This window comes from Serinus canaria, chromosome Z (genome assembly GCF_022539315.1).
Source record: "Serinus canaria isolate serCan28SL12 chromosome Z, serCan2020, whole genome shotgun sequence".
NCBI classification, from domain to species: domain Eukaryota; kingdom Metazoa; phylum Chordata; class Aves; order Passeriformes; family Fringillidae; genus Serinus; species Serinus canaria.
In genome coordinates, this window is record NC_066343.1 from 72,431,385 (window position 1) to 72,445,230 (window position 13,846).

The following is a 13,846-nucleotide window of genomic DNA, read 5'->3' on the forward strand; positions in this document are numbered from 1 at the left end:
GGTACATGAGGTCTGGATAAAAATTGAACATTTTTTTTATTTTTTCACTTTTCTCAAGGATGAGAAAAGAAAGAAAATCCTTTCTTCATATGAGCTGTTTTCAGGAGCACCCTTTTGATTTGATGTTGGCTTGATTTTTCTGTAGTGTCGCCTACACTTAGTACATAGACCAAATTTAGTTTGAGTGTATTAAGCAGCACTGCTGGGGACACAAATTTTTGGATTAATGGTATTTTCTGTCTTAAGCATTAGCCAAGTATGTCTAATATGTGATATTGCCATGGAGCCCAGGTCATAGTAAAAATACTTCACCTCTGCCTTCTTAGTAACACATAGGTTTCATGATGAGTTCAGACAGAACCCAGATTTGATAAAAGATGCACAGGTGTCTCCAAAACCTGGACAAATTGATCTGGGATTTAGGCACTCTCTGGTTAGGGCTTGGGTCACAGCTTGGTTTTCCTGCTCATGCAGCTTTGACCCTTCTTCTCCCCGACATTATACATGTGATGGGTGCTCAAAGGGCTGATTGAAGCCTTGAGGAGACTAATTGCCTGGAGTAATTCTCCTCCACCTCTTCCTGGAGAAATCCTCCTTGGCAGACTGACATAGACCAAAATTGTCATGACTCAAAATCACTTTTTTAAGCATTGATATTTCCCATTGACTCAAGGCAGAGCCCAGGGAGATTACCATCATTCACTTTTGGAGTACTTTTCTTACAAGCAGAACTTGAAAACAAACTATAAAAAAAATAATTCAAGGGGATTTTTTTTTTCTCCTAATCTTTAAATGATGTAGTGTATAGGCATGAAAGAGGTAGCTCTTTTGAACACAGCAGAGCTTTGGCCCTATAACACTTTGAGAAGAGAATTTCTCACCTATTGAAAAGGATGAGCTGCCTTCTTAGCACCAAGCAATGTCTAATTTCTACTTTCCTGTCCTCCCTGAATGTTTTTAGTGGTCTCCGGGGAAGCAGCAGTTTTGTGAGACTATTCTCAGTGACAGCAAAGATGTCACAAGCAATCCTTCCATAGCAATGTAGAGTGGAAAAAAAGAACTGCAAACCCCTACTTACCATGCATGGGCTGTGGAGAATTGACTGCACAAAATCAGAGCCCTCATTTCTATGTATCACCCAGTCTGATGGTCATGGAAGGTGTGTTCTTTTCTGTGTGGTCATCCAAAAGATTGAATAAATAAAGCTAAGCATAAGGAAGTTATGCACAAGAAAATCCCCAAACAAAAACCAAACAAACGCAGTGGGAACAATAGTTTTTTTAAAAAACACCTTGTAGCATGGTTATGCTCAGGGTGATGAGTTTATTGCAGGAGGATAAGGAGTCTGAAAGAAACAGACCATGGCTCAGACACGGCTGCATCCAGCTTGCACCTGCGTTGCGAGGTCCGAGCTGGCTTGGGGCTGTGCTCACACACACCCTGTTCTCAAGCTGGGAGCGCTTTGGGTCAACACTGGTCTAATCTGGCCATTAAAACAAACAAAAAACCTCAGCACCCAGCAGGTGGGTGCTCTGAGCAGATGGGAAGAAGGCTGCTGCCCTGGTGCACCATTAGCATAACACCCAACGGCTGCGGCGCGGCAGCTGCTGAGCCGCAGCTGCGGCAGAGATGTCCCCGGCAGGGGTCTGGAAGACCCCAGTGCTGTGATCTCAGGGGGTGTGCCTGATGCCTGGAGACCAGCAGCCTGCACCACCAGGATGGGGAATAACCTGTGTCCCTGCAGCTGGGGGGATTGCACACACGCCTGCCCCTTGGCTCGTGGGGTTCCAGGATCAGGCTGTGAACATCTCGCATCAAGGGGTGATCAAAGGCACTGCAGAAAGGGAGGCTGGGAGCGAGGGGAGAAAAGTATCTGTGTGCTCTCCTGGAAGAGCAGAGCATACAGGAGCCCTCTGCATTTTCTTGCAGAACCATTGAGAGCTGCAGTAATGGTTGGGGGGGAAAAAAAAGTGATTTGTCACATTTAAATGGTTTTGGCGGTTTTGAAATTTCAGCATTAGGCTGTTTTGATTGCCTGTTGCTTTAATCAGCACAAGCTCCAGAAAAGTAGCTCCTGGCAGCAGAAGGAGGGAACAACACATTTAAAGAGTGGGACGGACCTTCAGCTGGCATTAGTCCACCGTCCTTTGTGGATTTTTGCCAGGAGAGTTTGGCCCAATGCACACATTTACCTTGCACATGGGAGCATTATTTGGGTTTACCACCTTGCTCGTGGATGCAGAGAATACACACAGACTGAGCTGCAAGTGCCATTCTTGCGCCTCTGGTGGGTGGGAGTGGTTGTCCTGCACATCATGGAGTAGCACCCAAATTTATTTTTCCCCTGAGGAAGTGCAAACTCTATCAGGACTTGAAAAATCCCCTTAGCTTGTTGCATAATATTTCCAGCTACATCTCCAGCAGTCCCCAGTGCTTTGAAATACCACTTCAGCATTCTTGCAGGAGTTTCAATACACACAGCACAGAGAGCAAGTAATGAAAACATGGAAGCAATTTAAGTAACAGCATGTGGGTACACAAAGGACTGGTAATGCCAGCAATGTAAAAAGGGACTGTGAACTGGGGATATAGCATTTATTCAGTGGCCACTTAGGGAGGAAGAAGATATGCCTGTTTCTAAGCTTTACACTGCTCTGCTAATTAGGCAATAGGGGTTAGTGCTTGATTTCTAAAGCTGTGGTCCAGAGAGCAGCAGTGATTAGAAGGGGACTCTGTGGAGAACCACGATGCTCATGTGCTGAGGCCCACGGTTTTTGCCTTTGATTCCAGCTGCTACACTATATTAAAAGACATAAACATGCATTAAATACTTTCCTCATGTTGCTTTTCCGTGTGAGCTATCGCCCCAGGGATGTTATGCGATCCTGAATGGGAGGGGAGGGAATTCAGGTGAGGATCTTGCTGGGTGCAGCTGCTGATGCCCCGGAGTGGGGAGGGAGGCAGGGGATGAGAGAATACCGCGTTGGGAACCTCTGCTCTGCTGGCTTGAATGCCTGGCTGCAACGCAACAACTTTTGGGGTTTCTTTTAAGTCCAGACTATGCCAAGTTTCACATTGGCTTCCCTCGCTTAAAAAAAAAAAAAAAAAAAAAAAAAAAGTAAGGGTAGTTTCCTAACCCCTTTCCCGGGGCTGCTCAGAAGTTGAATCACAGCTTGAGCTGTTTCTTTGGCTGCTTGTGTGGCAGTTGGAAAGTGCACAAATGTTCTGTAAGAGTTTTCTCTTGTTTCAACCCTTTGGCACCTGGGGATGGAGCAGGCTGAACTGTTGCCACTTCTAAACCCACAAATAGCTCCATTTCATTTAGTCTGATTGGAGAAGGAGAGAGGGAGGGAGGGAATAAAAAAGCCAAGAGCCCAGAGGATGTCCTGCTGGCAGGCTGGCAAGCCCAGCAGCTGCTGCTCTCTCACCTGCAGTAGGGTTGTTCGAGTCAACCACCTCAGCAATACTAAAGGTGCTTTTTTCCTTCAGATAAAGAAACATGTTATCAGTCTGGAAGAATATTGAAAGTGTGGTACCAAATACAATGAAGCAACCTATCAGCATTCCCTGCCTGCCATGCAGCATTTAACAAGTCCCAGATGAACAGTTATTTCTCTGGTTTTGTTTTATTTCCTTTTATTTTTTTTTTTTTGTTCCTTCCCTGAATTTATTTTTTTGGTTTTTTTTCCCTATTCTCTTATGTCTGCAAGCACCTCATTTTCCACCCCTTCTTTCTTTAGGCACAGCCTAACAAAGGTTCTTTGCAGCTTTCATCATACGCATAATGTCCTTCAGAGGATGTAAGCTTGTGGTTTTGTAATTATTACTGCACTAGGGTTTTTTGAGAGCTTGGGATGGGTGAATGCATTTTACTGCTGAGAGATAAGCACAGCAGCAAGTCAATTGGAAGTAAAGCTTCCTTGTGTGTAGTCAGAGGAAACTCTATCTCTGGATTTTCTAGCAATGTTTTTTTTTTCTTTGAGTTTTTGTAGGAGTTGGCCATTTCTCTGCAGGCAGCAGTTCTAACACTGTCCACCTTGAAATTCAATTCACAGTCTTCCTTTTCACTGCCCCACATATGCAACTTTTTCTGGTGATTCACCTTTCATGGAAGACTCTCTCATTCAGTGCCCTCACCATTGCTGATGCCAAATTGATTTTTGCCTTTTTTTTCTTTTACATTCTTTTATTATATTCCTATATTCTTTACACATATATTTGTAGCTCTGTAGCCTATCATAGTATTTATAGGTAGTATTTTACCTACTCTATTAGAAAGATAAACTGAATTCCCTAGCAGCTCTAAGCTGGGGGTCCAAGGTTAGATTCTGGGGGAAGCCAAGGTTGAAACTAGCTGTCTGAGACACATTTTCATAAAGTTCCTATATAAAAGAGAGGGAATTGAAAGAAGGTTGAACTGGGAAGGAATTACTACCCCACTGATGTCTCTAAGTGGGGATTTCTGTCAGATATGCCAATTTGCTAAACATATAAAAATTATGTATTCATTATGGGGTCCATCTTCGGCATTTTCCACCTGGTGAATTGTGCACCTAAGGATCCTGGTAAAGGTAACCCCTTTTTATCACCTAACTGTGTCTGGCTTGTGTTTTAGCACCAGCAAAAAGGCATCACTGCCTGCCTTCTTCTTCCAGAGAGGATCACAAGTGCTCCCCCTCCTCTCCTTCCCCCTTCTTTTTATTGATGACTGCACATTGCACTTTCCCTCCAGGTTCTCGTGTGCATCCGCAGCTCTTGCTGCATTACCCCTGCACTGGGCTCATCTCCCCAGTGATTTGTGTGCATGATCATCCAATTGCTCACCATGCATGCTTATCCCTCTTTGCTAGGGGCATCCCTGTGCAAGATGTCATCTGAGTCAGCTCTTCCTGTTGCAATCCCAAATGTGGCCTAGGGGGTTGACATAAGTGCTTGGCCTAGTGAGGAAAAGAAGGCACTTGTGGGTCAGTCGTACCTGCTTGAAGTAGTAGGGCTTGATTTACAGCTTCTTTTTCTTCCCCTCCCTCTCCCCTCCTTTCCAAAGGATGGAACATCCACAGTCCCTTCGGCTTGGACCTGTTTCTGTGCTGGTTTAATCCTTGTTCTTTCTTTGTCAAGCCTTAAGGCAGCTCTGTGATGCTTGTGGTGGCTACCTGGAGCTCACACCAGCTGAGTAGAGCTCAGACTCTTCCCAGGCTATGGTATAATCATAGAGCCCCAGAACTGCCAGCACAGTGAAGGAGTGTTCTCCCAGCTGCCTCCAAGGCAAACCTGGCTCTTGAGCAGCTGAGAGATCAATGCAGAGCTGCTCTAACAGGCACAAGGCTCCTGGCATTTTTAGTCTTTCTACACAAGTGCATGGGTGCAAAGATACACAAACTCAGCTCTTTGATAGTCATCCCAGGTGCCCTTCAGGCCAGCTTTTCTTTCACATTGTTGAAGGCATAAATGAAACAGCTGCAGTTTGTTGGTCTCCCACCTCAGGTATCTTAGGCTCGCCGCAAGAAAAAAAAAACCAAGAATGAATTGTGGGGGCCTTTTTGGGTTTTTGGTTTGTGTTTGTGATAAAATTAATTTTTTCACTTAAGAAACCAGTTTTTCCAGGAGGTGAGGACAACTTACATTCATCCTGGTCCATGAAGGCACCTGAGGTGCTGACACTGGGAGCTGAGTCATCTTGATCCCCCACACAGCCATCTGGAGGAGGCTGATCCCACCTGAAGGTGGTTCAAAGACACTCCATGAAGAGGTGTAAGGCTGGATCCCAGATTTAACCCTTCCTTTTCCTCCAAAGCTTGCTGGAGAAGTGTCTGCTTTGCATCATGTCCTGAATATCTGGATATCTTGTGACATGAATAAGGCAGAGTGTCTTTTCCAGCTCAGCGCTCTGCCTGAGCCAGCTTATGCCCATCCCTTAGCTCTGTCTGCTCCCAAAGAATTGTGGTGTTTTTTTTTTTTTCTGCAACTAATCAAGTGGGTGCTAAAGAAGCAAACATCTGTCAGTAAAGGGATGGGCTGAGGAAATGTAAGTTGGCTTTTTTCTGCTGAACGCAGAGTGCCAAACAAGGAAGACTTGGTGTACTTGATTAGCTGCCATACGACCAGGGCTTGGGGAGGCTGTCTGTGTTGAGGACAGGTTTTGTTTTGCAGCAGTCTCTCCCTCCCACAGCTGAGTTTCGATGGCCTTGCCTTCTGTGACATTTCCTTGTTTACTTATGCTGTGTCTTTCTCTTCCAACCATGAAAAAATATCCACAGACCTGATGTTGGGATTGAGGAGATGCTGCAAGGAAGCAGCTGGGACAAGTGCAGGAAGCTGGGGGTCCAGGTGGAGGTCCTTAGCCCCACTCACCAAATTACAGGTGTCATACAGGAGGACAGGGTGCAAAGCCTTGGCCAAATTGCTGTTGTTTCAAAAGCACTGTGGCCTCCAGGCTAACAGAGATGGAGATGTGATGTGCTGGCATGTACACTGAGGACTGTAAACTGGTTTTGTTTTCATTCACAGAGATTTTGGGGTCTCAGTCCTTCACATACATAATCGTGTTCTTCCACCATCAGCTTTTGCTTGCAGTGCTTCCTCTCCTCCCCTTCCAGGCATGCCTGACTACAGATACCTTCTGATTTACCTATGGACTTTTCATGTTGACTTCCTTTTTTTTTACACAAATACACACACACTAAACACAAAGAGCCCCTCAGGTCAGGACTGATTCTTCCCATGCTTCATTCCCAGATGGTTTTCTTGCTGGCCCCATTCTCTGCCCAGCAGTGGGACTGAGTGATGGACCTATCTTAGTTCATTTGAAGGGAAAGCTTGTCTTTACCTGGTGCCTTCAGCTTGTCTTTTCTTTTGCCTTTTTTAAGATAACAGAGACTTGGAAGAGTTGATTTCTGGCTACTTTCCTCCTATGTGACTTCTCTGGTGTCTAGTGATGAATGAACTTTTCAGTTAAGCTCTTTCTCAGTTCCTCTCAGAGTTCCCTTTCTTCTGGCCAGAGAACAAGTTGAATAAAATATGTTAAAATATTCTATCCCAAAGACTGTGATTTTGCATCACATTTGATCAAAACTGGATAAAATATTTAAAAAACATTGAGGAGAGAGGATTGTGCAGGCAGGCAAGGACTTTGTGTGTGCATTCACATACACACAGACACCGTGTGACCATGCTAGCCTTGTTTCCTTAGGAAACTGGTCTAAAAATATCCAGAATAAACATTAATTGTTTTGCTTTTTTAATGCTGAGACTTTTCCAGCTCTTGGACCTTAAAATTATTCCATTTCAGAAGTGACCCTCGAGGATGAGTCCAGTTAGCTGTGTTTTCATAAGAGTGTTATTGTCCACTTCTTGCCATGACTTCTAACACAAGTTAGGCCAGTGGCTTTTGGCTTATTCATTTCAGGACATAAAGTGCTATTTCTACATTGTGGTTATATTTGGACACTGAGCTGCAGGTGGTTGCTGTGAGGAAAGGGATTCTCAAGCCATGGCATGCGTACCAGTAGCATGGCACTGCTTTTCACATGGACAGCAAACTCTATTTCTCCAGACTGGGCAGAGTAGTATCAGTCCAAATATCTTCTACTTCTTTTTCTATTTTTCTTGGAGCTGCAGGCTAGCAGTGAAAAGAACAGCATGAAGGTTAAGGTGTCTTACTACAGCTTGCAAATGGGATTGTATACCTGAGATCTGGCTTGGACTGTGGCCAGGACAGGTTAGCTGAAGATGAGGACATGGTCATTCAAGATAGACAGTCAACCACAGCTGAACCAAATGGGGTTTTAAGGTGCTGTTCCATGCTGCTGCTGTGCATCCATGTCTGCTGTTGGCAGATCCTGTACAAGGAAGGCATCAGGAGAGCCTGTCTTCCCACAAGAATTTCACAAATTCTGTAGAGAGGAGGAAAAGTGGAACCATCTTGTCTATCGGTACAGAATGTGCAATAGAGCAATGAGATTAAGTGACTCACTCAAGGAGCCTGTCACAGGCCAGGTTAATGCTCAAACCTTTTTCACTGAGCTGTGGTTACTTAACCATGACACAGTTGAGTCTCCCAGGGGTGGCCTGATCTCCAAGCATGGAATGCAGAGCCCTTCTGGAAACCAGTCTTCTTCTAGCTGTCATTTAAACAGATCAATATTTTTACCAAATAAATAAAATAGTTAACTCCCTGCATCTTCACTGCTAACTTAAAAATAAAACTTGTCTCAGGGAAGAGCTAGGGCTGGATGCAGAAATAAGGGGGCGGAGTTTTGGGGCCGGCATGCAATCAGTTGACCTAGATGCCCTTAATAATCCCTTCTGGTCTGTAAGCCCTTAAATGTGGTAAGAGTTGAATGAGGAATATCTACTGGAGGACTCATTATCTTCTCATCAGTTTCTCATGGCTGTCTCTCACCTGGGTGGCAAAGTTTACAGGGAGAGGCGGTATCTTTTTATCGACATTGGGTGTTACAAAAACTCTACCACTATAAACCTGGGTGGCTCATTGAGGAATTTCAGTACTTTGCAGCATCCTAACTTCATGCGAGCTGCTCTCCCTCCACATGGCTGAAAGATGAGAATCAGCCCGGAGGAGATTTGTGGGTAATTCTGACTTGCCCAATGCTCTCGCTTTCCAAAGGAATGTGGTGGCACAAACAAATGAGCCAGAGGACAGGGCTCCCCTCTCTCCATGCCGAGGACTGTGACAGGGAGAGGGCTGAGCAGTGGACTTCAGTGAGTCACCATGATCACACCCTCGCCTCACTGCAGGGCAAGTCACTGCCTCCCCAGCTGGTGCTTCTGTGAGAAAGCACTTCTGTAACTTGGTTGGCAAACATTTCCCAGAAGGATGTGTAGGAAACAGTTTCCTCATACCTCCGAGGGAGAGCTTACACTGGGATTACTAAATAATCAGTCGTGTCCCCTGCTCCTCAGTAGAACATTGTGCCAGCCTGGGTAGCTTCACCAAAACTTTACCTGCAGTATTCCCAGGTGGGTAATTTGAAGAAAGGTTACCCTTACAACAATAAGAAAAGTATAGTTGAGGCAGATATACTGGGGAGCAGCAGCACTAACAGGGTCAAGATCAGCCCTCATTTCTGCTTCCCACCGAAGTCTATTCAGCTGCAGGGACAGTCCCTACATTAGTCACCTATCTAATCTGCATTAACAGGGAGCTTGAAGGCATTTCTTCATTGCATCTTCCATTGGGAACTGATGCTGTTGGATTTACAAGGTATTCTGGTTCTTATATCCTTATATCCTTATGTTGTGTGCAGGTTGGATGGTGATAATTAATTTGTCCTGTCCATTTTCTGACATTGTGTCCACTAGCACACAGCTGGTGAAGTTCTCTTCTCAAAGACAGCCTCTTGCCTTCCATGGGATACTTTTCTTCAATAATTTATGTAACCAGCAGGACAAATACCCTCCAGCCTTTTCTCTCTTTGGTCTTAATTCCATTGCACCACTGGTAATTATATTCCTGATTTGAAATTGGTGGGGGGGGGGGGGGCATGGGAAAGCCTATTTGCTTCTGTGACTACAGCTCAGCCATCACAGGCAGAAATGAGGAGAGGGTGATGGGGAGGGACTGATCTGTCCTCGAGCCATCAGCTCTGGGCGTGGGCAGGAGCTGCTCTTAGTCACTGGGGGACAGGGACTGCCAGCACGCTCCTTGGGAATCTGTGACAAAACAGGGCGGCTCTGAGGGAGGGCAGCACGTCCTTTGCTGCTCCCTGTGCTGTGGCTGGCAGCTGTGGTGCATAACCAAGCCATGCTTCATATGCTTCATCCCTGGAGCCAGCTTGAGTCCTTGGGATGCAGAGCTCTGGGCTGTAATTTGGCTGTTCGTGTTATCTAGAGGATGTTTAAAAGAAAAAGGAGGGTAGCTTGTGATACACAGCCAGATGCACAACCTGAGGCATTTGAGTGTGATAGAAGAGCTGGCAGTGATTTATTGTTGGCTTTCTGCATTTGCTGGAGTACATATCGCTGATATATATGCAAGACTTTGGTAAAGTAGGACTGTTGCAAATTACTCTCTAAATAAGTCTTTTACTTATACATTATTTTGGCCACTGAATTTCACTTCAACCTGCTTAGATGTTGGTGTTGAAGACTGCCCTGAGGTAGGGAAAAGGTTGGAGATGGAAACCCTGTCTCTTTTTAGTCAATCTGACCTCACTTAATCTAATATACTCAGCACGAGCCCATGGGGTACAGCAGCTGTGTGCTGGAGATAGAAGTCGACTCAGTCCATCTTGGCCACATGGTTTAATAGGCCTATGAAATCTCTGGGTCAAAGGCCAGCCACCATGCCCATCTTTGTCACATCTCAGTGATGTGTATCCTGGCAGGTTTTTCTTTTTGTTCCTCCCCGGCATGGAAAGAACCATCTGCCAGATTAGCTTTCATAAGAATTTTGAAAAATACCTATTTCCCTTTGTTTAGTGGGGTGTGTGTGAAGGGGTGGGGGCACACAGGACAGAAGGAGGAAGGAGAGCCTGACCTAAAACCAAGCCAGTATTTTCAGGGATTTTAGAATAGCTTGTATTGTGTTTCCTACTCCCCAAGGAAGGGTTGTCCTCTTTCTTCTTTTCTCTTTGATTCGATTCCCTGCCACTCTGCGAGCAAGTCAGAAGCTGCAGCTGCTGCTGTCAGCTGGGAAAGGGAGTCCCCTTGTTTAAAAACCATGTGTTAATCCCTGGTTAGAAAAAGTAGCAATGCTTTATGCTCCCCTTATAGCCCCCTTTTCTCTCTGCATCTTGACTGCCTGCCCACAGACTTGCTACTTGTGTGAAACCAGATGCAGGCTGGTACCAAAGAGGCTCAACAAGGACCACAGGTACCATGAAGGTCTGTAAATAAATAAGCTCAAAGTCTGGGCAAAGTGAACAAATATAGTTTTGAGAGTAGGGTGGGAGTCAGAAAGGACAAGTGGATTATGAGGTCTGGGGTAAAATTGTGGAGAGCTTTAGGAGTAAGGAAAAGCAGTTTTGTCATAGCTGTTGGACACAGATGGGTAGAAGTGTTTGCTCAAGGGGCCTGTGCTTTGTTCCCAAGGAAAAGCCAGCAGCCCAGTGGGAGAGGAATTTAAACAGTGAGGTAAGGAGAAAGGAGGATTTGGGCTCTGCCAGATGGAGACAGCCATGTAGGCAGTGCTGGAGAGGGTCTGATGGGTAAATAAGAGGTCCAAGGGGCTCAGTACGTTTAACATCAGGTGTGATAACACAGCATTGATGGGTAAGTGCAAAAGGCGGCCTGGGGCTGAAACAGGAGAGAAAGAGTTTTGATTTTGACCACCAAAAAATACCTTCCTATCTTTTCTAGTAAAACAAGAAAATGAATCACCACAAAGACAGGGAAAAGGGACTTAGATGATGGATGTTACTTACAGAAAAATGAAGGCAGCGCCCTGTAACTGTTATAGATCATAGAATGATTTGGGCTGGAAACCCTTGCCACGGGCAGAGGCAACTTTAAGGCCATGTCACCTCTATTGGTAGAACAGAGAACAGGTTTTCAGCTCTTTCCTAAGGTTTTGAAGCAGAAAACTGAAGCAGACAGAGGTGTAACACCCAGGGCCACTGGAGAAGGCATCACACCACTGCAGCCAGGACCCCATGGCTCGACTGATCAGTCATCCCCCCCCACCATGCGCCAGCTCTCCCTGTCCACAGGCTGCAAGAAACATCAGGGCTCCCCGCAGGCTCTTCCTGCCACCCTTTCCCAGATGTGCCGCTGCGGGCAGGGACAGCGCTGCCCACCCACCATGGGCGGCAGGTGGGCCAAAGCTCCGGCGCTCGGGCCGCTCCCCGGCAGATCATGGTGACCTCTGCTCCGCGGTTTGGGGGACAGGAAGGAGCCAGCAGCCACGGTCTGCACCCCAGGCTGCTGCCGTGCCTTCCCCGCCGTGGCCCCTCGCTAATAAAGAGGTGTAATTGGGAGCCCTCCCTCCGTCCCGTCTGGTGTGAGGCCATTTGTGAGCCGGGGGAGGAGGAGGGGCAGGCCCGGCTCTGAGGGGGGAGGAGGCCGCGGGGGAGAGAGCGAGGGAAATCGCCTTTGTTTGTTCAAGTAATTTAGGCCTCAGATGGTTTTTTTTTTTTTTTTTGAGAGAGAAAAGCACAAGCAAGGTCGATCTGCGCTGGCGAAGGTGTGCTCCTGGTGCATAAAAATATCCCGAGAGCAGAGGGGACAAAGTGAGCGGGAAAAGTGTGGATTTAAGCGTTTTGCCTTTGCTTCTCAAGTTTGCCAGGCGAGATGAGAATCTTGGAAGAAGCCCAGCCAATAACAAAAAACAAACAAACAAAAACTAACCAACTGAGAGGAAAAAAAAAAAAAAAAAAACCAAAAACCAAAACAACAAAAAACCAAACCCAGGAAAGAAGTTTGGTCTGCTTAGCTGGCTGAAGGGAAAATAGGAGAGTTGCTGGGTTTTGCCGCCAATGAATTTTGTTTCTGTTTTATGTGTGCTAGCATATTGCCTTTGGAGTCTAGATTTTCTATTTCATGTGCACTAACACACTGCATTTGCTGTTAAGAGTGCAGCTCTCCAATGCCTCCCCGTTTCACATCAACCCTGTTAGACATCTCTTTTTTTTAAATGAGAATAGAAAATCAAACAAGTGACAAACGTTCCTCTGTTCATTTTAGGTGGAAGTAAAACTCACATTTAAGCCTCCTTGAAAGACCTAAACTAAATTGAAGATGTCTGCACTGTGAAGGGTGGGCTTTGCCATTGAAGCCCTTGTGTTTCAGCTGTGTGAAAGTTGAAGAAAAATGCACATGGGATATGCAGAATTTAATTTCTTTTTTTTTTTTAAGTTAGAGAATAGGGCAGTGGTGTGAAAGAAAGAATTAGTTATGGCAAATCTTATTAGTGTCCATTGTAAGCAGAGAAGCAGAGACATATGGGACCACTTGCAAAATTATTTCTTGTTTATTCAGGTTCGTAACCGAAGCAAATTTTTTTGCATAGTGTCATTTATTTGGCAGCTGGAGGGGTGTGGAAGGTGTGCGTCTATGAAGCAAAAAGGGGGGAAGAGAGAACACAGTATTGGTATTCCATTAAAAGTGATGCTCAGTGCTTTGTTTGTCAGGTTTTGGCAAGGCTTTTTGCTTTGAAAGCCATTCAGAGAGGATCGAAGCAGATGGCAGGGAGATCCTGTTTGTGTTATTTTTGGACATTCCCATTGAAAGTCTCAGATTGTTGTCCTTTTTCCCCCTTCCCCCACTCATGCATGTTTTTCTTTCTTCCTTCCTTTCCGCTTTTCTTCTTGAGAACATTTTTATTGTTTTAAAGCATATATTATTAATCATTCAACATCACCTAAGATCTGGGTGTGTTCCTGGTCAACCAAGCTGTGGCTAGTTTATATTTTTGTCTGCCTAAAACCAGACAAAGCGCTGGGAGGACTGTGTCCTGAAGCAGTTCAAGCAGAGTTAGGAGAGTGAGCTGGGAAGCCAGACTGCCATTTTGTGGGGTTCAGCTCAAAAGCAGCACATCTTCCTGGCAGACCAGCTGCTGTGTTAAGCCCAGGCAGCAAGTTTAGATTGAAGGTCTCTGATAAACCAACTTTAGTGACCCCCATCCTTTCTAAGCCCTTGTGGAGGACAGGACCAGCTGTAGATAGACTGGAAAACTGAACTAGCCCCTGGCTCTTTGTGGTGGTCTTCCCATGTCACTGGTCGAATTTGTTGGTTTCAGGCAGCCTGGAAAGCTTTTGTTCTGCCATCATCAATGCCCAGATTGAGGTAGAAAGAGAGAACTTCATTGCCTCACATTGCTGGTATAAACAGTTTCCCTGAGCAATAATTTAGTTTTGAATAACAGCGCTGGAAATGTCTGCAGCGCTTT

At 45.5% G+C, this 13,846-nt stretch overlaps 1 protein-coding gene across 3 annotated transcripts in view; it reads left to right on the forward strand.

Annotated features, from left to right (window-relative positions):
• Positions 1 to 13,846, forward strand: part of SETBP1 (SET binding protein 1) — a 244,904-nt gene that overhangs the window by 17,940 nt on the left and 213,118 nt on the right. The window lies entirely within an intron of this gene.